The sequence below is a fragment of the Balaenoptera physalus genome (assembly GCF_965194825.1).
Source record: "Balaenoptera physalus genome assembly, chromosome: 2".
NCBI classification, from domain to species: Eukaryota; Metazoa; Chordata; class Mammalia; order Artiodactyla; family Balaenopteridae; genus Balaenoptera; species Balaenoptera physalus.
The window spans coordinates 173,556,085-173,563,540 of NC_138883.1; the positions used below are offsets into that span (position 1 = coordinate 173,556,085).

At 37.8% G+C, this 7,456-nt stretch overlaps 1 long non-coding RNA gene across 1 annotated transcript in view; it reads left to right on the forward strand.

The window, feature by feature from the left end:
* The window catches only part of LOC309656462, a 1,106,578-nt gene that overhangs the window by 387,937 nt on the left and 711,185 nt on the right, over positions 1 to 7,456 (forward strand). The window lies entirely within an intron of this gene.

The window sequence follows — 7,456 nt, forward strand, 5'->3', positions numbered from 1 at the left end:
TTGCCCATAAAAACAGTATTTCATATTTTCCCAGCTAGCTATTAATCAAATCAGATTTCCATGTCACTCGTGCAAGGACTCTATTCTACTCAATCTCATTGGCCTACCTAACTTTGTTATTTGTTTATTCCTTCTTTTTATCCCATCAACAAATATGAGCACTAACTATGTCTTAGGTACTGTGCCAGACCTGGAGAAACACTTGTGAATTTAAGAGATATAGTTCTTCCCTTCCTGGAGCTTATGATGCAGTGAGGAGATAGCAACCTGATAAGAATATAATTAAGTGGATAAGTGCCAAGAGCAAAACTAACAGGGTGTGGTTAGAGAAGAATGGCTGTGGGGAAGATTTTAGGAGATCATTTTCCTTCCAAGAACATGGCCACATGATCAACCAAAGAATAAAATGGACTATTAATGATGCAACTTTAAAAAAAGATACGGTTGTTACTTTGCTCACTCCGATCTGGAAAACAAGGGACCCTATGGCTTGGGGTCCCTTGGGGCCCCTGACTTAGAAAAGTTCAATCTTAGCAGAATTCATCTGTGCTAAGACACGGAACCAAATTAGGACGTTTAGAGCCCCTATAGAATGCCATATGCCTCCTATGGTATCTGTGCGTTTTGTCGTCTGTGTAACGTACATACAAAAGCTTCCTGCTTACCATGACAGTTAAGTTATCTGTACCCATGACCTTGATCACTTTAATTCTCTCTGTGCACGAATGCCCTAGTCTGTTTCCAGGGTTAGCAGTCTTTTTTTTTTTTTTTAACATTATTGGAGTATAATTGCTTTACAATGGTGTGTTAGTTTCTGCTTTGTAACAAAGTGAATCAGCTATACATAAACATATATCCCCATAGCTCCTCCCTCTTGCATCTCTCTGCCACCCTCCCTATCCCACTCCTCTAGTTGGACACAAAGCACTGAGCTGATCCCCCTGTGCTATGCAGCTGCTTCCCACTAGCTATCTATTTTACATTTCGTAGTGTATATACGTCCATGCCACTCTCTCACTTCTTCCCAGCTTACCCTTCCCCTCCCCGTGTCCTCAAGTCCATTCCCTACGTCTGCGTCTTTAGGGTTAGCAGTCTTTGAGAGAACAATTTGAAGGCTGGAAGTGAATTTCTTGTCTTCTACTTAGATTGCTTGAAACGTGACTAATTGACTTAAGTTGACCTTTCTGGTTTTTATTGTTTCGATTTATTAAAAAATGTGTCCTTTTCCCAGAGGCCTCTGGGCACACGCACAAAAAAAATAGAAATATGACAAGTTAAATTAAAACCAGCAGATGAAAGTTAAAACACTCTCATAAAAGAAAAAGAAAGATGCCAAGTAGCATTTCTGGAAGGAGAAAACTAAACCAAATGGATTAAGCTTAGCCATTTTTCAACTGGTTTGCGAGGAGGACTTGTTCAATGTAGACGTTAGAGTGATTTCCTATGAAATCCCTGAAAAACCTGTGCCTCTACGTATTTTCTTACCAAATCGTGGAAATAATGGTAATCCCAGGGAGAGAAGGGCTCTAAAACTTAATTCTTTTTATAGTGATGTTAAGATTGCTGTCTAGCCCTTAGTCACAGTGTGATCTCATTCACGTGAATCTCACTCTTGGGAGGTGAGAGATTAGCTCTAAACACAGTTAACATTTCTCTACTGAACTCTAATCCTTGCTGTCAGCTCAGTCCTACTATGATTCTGTTTAGAAACCATTGCTGCTCATATGTGCAGAGACAGTAGGTATTAAGAACATGGGTTCTGGAGCCAGATATCTGGGTCCATAGCTCAGCTTTGTCACTTAGCTGTGTGACCATGGGCAAGTTACTTACCATCTCTGTTTCCCCAGCTGTAAAATGAAGATACTAACAGTATATCATATGGAGTTGTGAGGACTAAATGAGTTAAAATACATCAACCTATGAGGGTCCATATGAAAAGCATTATGAGTGTTAGTCATTATTATTACTTACACTTCTGATTGCTTATGGATTACTAATGGAATTATGTAATCTTTCCTTTCAATTATCCACATGTGCCTGCCCTTCACCAGGGACCTCGGGTGCTCACTGTGTCCTGCTGTCTTAGTTGATCCTTCTCAATTAACACTCCTTTGGGCAATATCAGGTTGTAGAGAGGTTACCAAATAATTCTGAGTATTTTCTGCATAAGAAATGATGTTTGAGGAATATTAATTTGACAGCTTTGTAAATGAGGGAGAAATAGAGAATAGTAGTTACATAAATATATTAGTCTACTTGTGAAAAAATAAAGGTCAGAATTAGGATGGTGCAATGCAGTGGGGATGGGTAGTGAAAAGTTTTTGTTTTAGTGCTTTTAATATGTGTGTAGTTGTGATTTTCTTTTTATTTATACTTCATGAGGTATAGAACTTCTTGAACCTGTGGGTTAACATCTTTCATCTTTAAAAAAATTCTCAGTTATTATCCAAGTATTCCTTCTTTCCCACTGTCTCTCTCATCTTCTTTCGAGACTCCAATTAGTGTATGTTTGACCTTCTCACAGTATAGCCTCTATTGTTATTTTATGTTGATATTTTCCATCTGTTTAGTTCTACATGTTTCATCTTAATATTTTTCTTGTGACTTATCTACCAGTTCACTGATTAGCTCTATAATTGTGACTAATCTGCTACTAAATTGGTCCATCAAATTCTAAAATTTGGTTAGTGTACCCTTAAGTTAAAGAATTGCCATAGGTTATTTTATTTTTATAGTTTCCAGTTCTCTGTCAAAGATCTCAATCTTGGTTTTTGTTTTATTAAACATTTTTGGAGTTATTTTAAAGATTGTGTCTGTTAACTTCATTATGTGACTTATGGGGGAGGGCTTTATTTACATCATCTGTTGTTTCTCTTGTGTTTTGATCACATTATCTTGTTTACTTGGGTGCCTTTCAAATAAGAACATATTAAAAAAATTAAATGCCAGATACCATATATGAAAAACTACACAAGTAACTTGAGCCCTGCAATGATGTGCTCTTCATTCAAATAGAATTTAACACTTATTTTTGGCAGGCAACTATGAGCAATCATACCACTCACTCATTTTAATCAATTTCCAGGGATTGAGATGACTTGAAGCTGAGCTTCAGTCCCTGGGAAGGCCAATCTATTTCCAATTCCTCCTTAGAGGATAGACTTTTAGAGTCTCAACACTAAATATGGAGTATTTGCCTTTGAACAACCTCTTTGCAAGACCATGGATTACGATTTTTGTTCCCTTCGTCCCGTAAGTCCTATCCACCCCAGACTCTCAGTATTCCATTTCATTAAAGGAATAGAAAATTCTTCTAGGGCAAAATGGCTCCAGATATTGGCTACCCTCTCTGAATTTCCTTCTTCTGTTGGACACTGGCTTGACAATTCCTTAATAACTTATAAATGCTCCTATGTCTTTAAGACTATTGAAAAAGTACTTTGTCAATATTTTATTTTATTTTATTTTAAAAAAATTTTAATTAATTTTTATTGGAGTATAGTTGATTTACAATGTTATGTTAGTTTCTGCTGTACTGCAAAGTGAACCTATTCCCATATAGGTCATTACAGAGTATTGAATAGAGTTCCCTATGCTATACAGTAGGTTCTTATTAGTTATCTATTTTATATATAGTAGTATGTATATATCAATCCCAATCTCCCAGTTTATGCCCCTCTCTTTCCCCCTTGGTAACCATAAGTTTGTTTTGTATATCTGTGACTCCATTTCTGTTTTGTAAGCAGATTCATCTGTACCATTTTTTTTTTTTTAGATTCCACATATAAGCAATATGGTATTTTTCTTTCTCTGTCGGCTTTGTCAATATTTTAAAATTATACTTAGCAGGAGGGTTAGTCTGAAATATCTAGTCTGGTATTATCAGAGTTTGAATCTGGATAATTAGGATGAACTATGGTACTACTCCTTTTAGAAATGTAAAAAAATCTAATGTTGGGGGAATTCCCTGGTGGTCCAGTGGTTAGGACTTGGAGCTTTCACTGCCATGGGGGCAGGTTGAATCCCTAGTTGGGCAACTAAGATCCCACCAGCCACGTGGCATAGCCAAAAAAAAAAAAAAAAAAAAAAAAAAAAAAAAAAAATCCAATGTGGGACTCAGTTTAGGGAAAAGAATTTAGCTTAAAATATTTCAAATTTGAAGTAATATCTATATACCCATTTAGAGTTGTCCAATAGCTAGTTTGAAATACAGGATAGAATCTTCATAAATAAGTCAACTTATTCTTGCATTGGATTTTGCATGTGGAGAAAACTACTTACCAAAGTAGTTTTTGAGCAATTATCTCTTGCTCAGAAGTCTAAATTGCAGACATAATAGGTGGCCCATGATATGATAAGGGGTTACTAATATTTATTGATCATGAGCTTTGTGGTTTGCTTTGCCCTTTATGTACATAATCTCTTTTAACATATTTTTAAATATTCCATTTTAAAAATAAGGAAACATAAACTTTATGGGGTTAAGTAACTTGCAGGAGGTTACTTGTCTGGTAAGTGGTGAAACCTGATGATAAATCACAGGATTTCTATCTGATTCCCAAGAACTTACTTTTTCTATCAACCTATTTCTCTTTTTTAGGTTTGGGACAAGACACTGTATCAGACTCTTTGAAAAGTCAACATAAAAAGCACTAAAAGAACTGCTATTGTTGAGAGGGCCTAGAGGCAACAGCACCCAATAGCAACAAGCAAACCCAGGAACCAGATCTGGGTTTCTCATACCATTGTCCAATAGAAGGAATTCAGGTCCTTTGGAGAAACAGCTGATTCTAAGGCTGGAGCACGTAATATACAAGACTAACCTGGGGTATCTTGTAGCACAGAAAATAAGGAAGTGCTCAAAAACCAAACTGATGGGATACGTCAAGGGGACACAAGAGTCAACTGAAAGAGCTCCCACAGGCTACTTGAAGAGCAAAATAAATAATATAGTATTGGATTATAACCCAAAGTCTAAAATAAATAATTATGAGCCCTGTTATGGGCTGAATTGTATCCTCCCACCCCCCAAAATTATTTGCTGAAGCCCTAACCCCCAATGATACTATATTTGGAAATAGGGCCTTTAAGGAAGTAAATAAGGCTAAATGAGGTCATAAGGGTGGGGTCCTAATCCCGAAGGACTAGTGCCCTTTTAAGAGGAAGAGACACCAGAAATCCTTCTCTCTTGGCATGTGCACAGTGAGGATATGGTGAGAAGGCAGCCATCTGCAAACTGAGGAGAGAGGTCTCATCTGGAACCAACCCTACTATTACCTTGATCTTAGAGTTCCAGCCTCCAGAACAGCAAGAAAATTAATTTCTATTATTGAAGCCACCCAGTCTATGGTATTTTGTTATGGCAGCCCTAGTAGACTAATGCAAGTCCATACTAATACAAATGATTGAATAAACAGGTAAGTGGGGAGAAGAGACAAATGCCTACACATTAGAATTTTTAAAAAATGTATGTGGATACTGCCCCCTTGAGGAGGTGCAGCGCACTCCCTACACTGTGTGCAGTTACTTTCTTCCAAAGATACAGTATGGAAAGGGGGTGAAAGTACAGAAGATTAACATCATCAGTGGTAATTCATGTTGATAATGCACCCTTGATATGACGTAGTGAGAACGGAACTTTACCTCCCCCAAACTATAATCCCAGTCGAAGCAAAAGAAACACATCAGACAAACCCAAATTGAGGGACGCTTTACAGAATTTCTCCAAAGTGTCCAGGTCACCCAAAAGAAGCAAAGTCTAAAACTGTCACAGTTTAATGCATCCTAAGGAGACATGATGACTAACTGCGATGTGGGACCCTGGATGGAACCCTGGAGCAAAGGACTAGGTAAAAACTAAAGACATCTGAACAAGGTGTGGGCTTCAGTTAATAACAATGTGTCAATATTGGTTCATTAGCTATGACTAATGATGAACATATTCATGTTAGATCTTAACAGGGGATACTGGGCACAGGGTATATATGGAAACTACCTGTACTTTTTTTTTTTTTTTTGGTAAGCTTTCTGTAAATCTAAAGCTATTCTAAATTAAACAGTGTATTTAAAACAAAAATGTGAAATGGTGCGTTTGTTATGTCTTCCACACGACTTCTGTTTTATATTGTTTCTCTGAATATTACAAAGTGAATAGTCACTTACTTTGTCTTGGGAGCAGAGTTTAGCTTAGTTTTGTTTCTTCTCACTGAGCAGGGCCCATGTGTAGTCCGTATTCTGCCACATCTTGGTAGAAGCCCAGCTGATAAAGATCTGGGGGCGAGGGGAAGGGGGAGGGTCAGCAGGAAATTGAGCATGTTTATCTGTACGAATAAGGAATTCTTGTAGGTATATTTTAAAGAGTCCTCATGTTTGAAACATCTTCACAGTTTTATTCTTCTCTTTCAATTTTTTTTCTCTTTCTGTAGACAATCTCTGAAAATCCCTGAAAAAAATACTTGCTTTTAGATGTTTTGGATTAAATTCTCTATTGTCTTTTTCCTTTGAATCCTCTTGTTCTCTTTTCCCACAGAGAAACTCCCCGATTTTTTCATTTTATTTTAAGATTATGTTACTGAACCAGATGATACAGTTTCATCCTTTGCTTCTCAGGCTTAAAAAGAAAGAAAGAAAGAAAAATGCCCATGCTGTGGGATTTAGCAAACACTCCTCTCTTCTCTTCCAGACCCTGTCAGCTGCACTTTTCCAACCGCAGTCAAAGTGGATCTACAACTCCAAACCCTGTTCCTCCTGGATTTTTGTGCTGGCCGTCAACCAAGAACTGGCTCCAGCTGTACTGGCCTCTAATTTGCTTAACTCTTTCCTCTTCTTTACTCTTCTGTTGAGAGTTAGAGACGGAGGAAAGGAGATTCATTCATTCTTCCCACAGGTATTTATCGGACACCTATTATGTGCCAGCCACTGAGGTTACAGCAGTGAACAAGGCAGGCGAGGTCCCTGCCCATAGAAGCCACATTGTGAAGGATGGGTAACGTCATGGCGCACTTATTATTGCTACAAGATTTACTTGCATGTGTGCTTTCATTTAGTGCTGATGTTGTAGGCACTACTGTTATCCTCATTTACTGAGACACAGATGCCAACTGACTTACCCAATATCATGCAGCTAGTACGTGACGGAGGCACAATTTAAATCAAAGGACTCAGATTCCAGAACGCTTGGATTCCTAACCATGATAATATTGATAAAATTGTTCTTTTGTGTAGATAAATACGGTCCTATTTCTATCTTTCTCTTTCGACTCTAACAAAAATTAAATGCTCCTTCTAAACAATATCTGTAGTCTCTTGACAATTCGAAAAAGAAAAAGCAGTTTTTTTCTTTTTTTTTTGAAGAAAATGGTGCCGTTGGCATTCAATAGTCGCTTTTGCAGCATCCATCACCTCTTTCCCATTTCTAGGGTGAACCACAGCCCCCCGCCCCCACCCCCACCCCCAC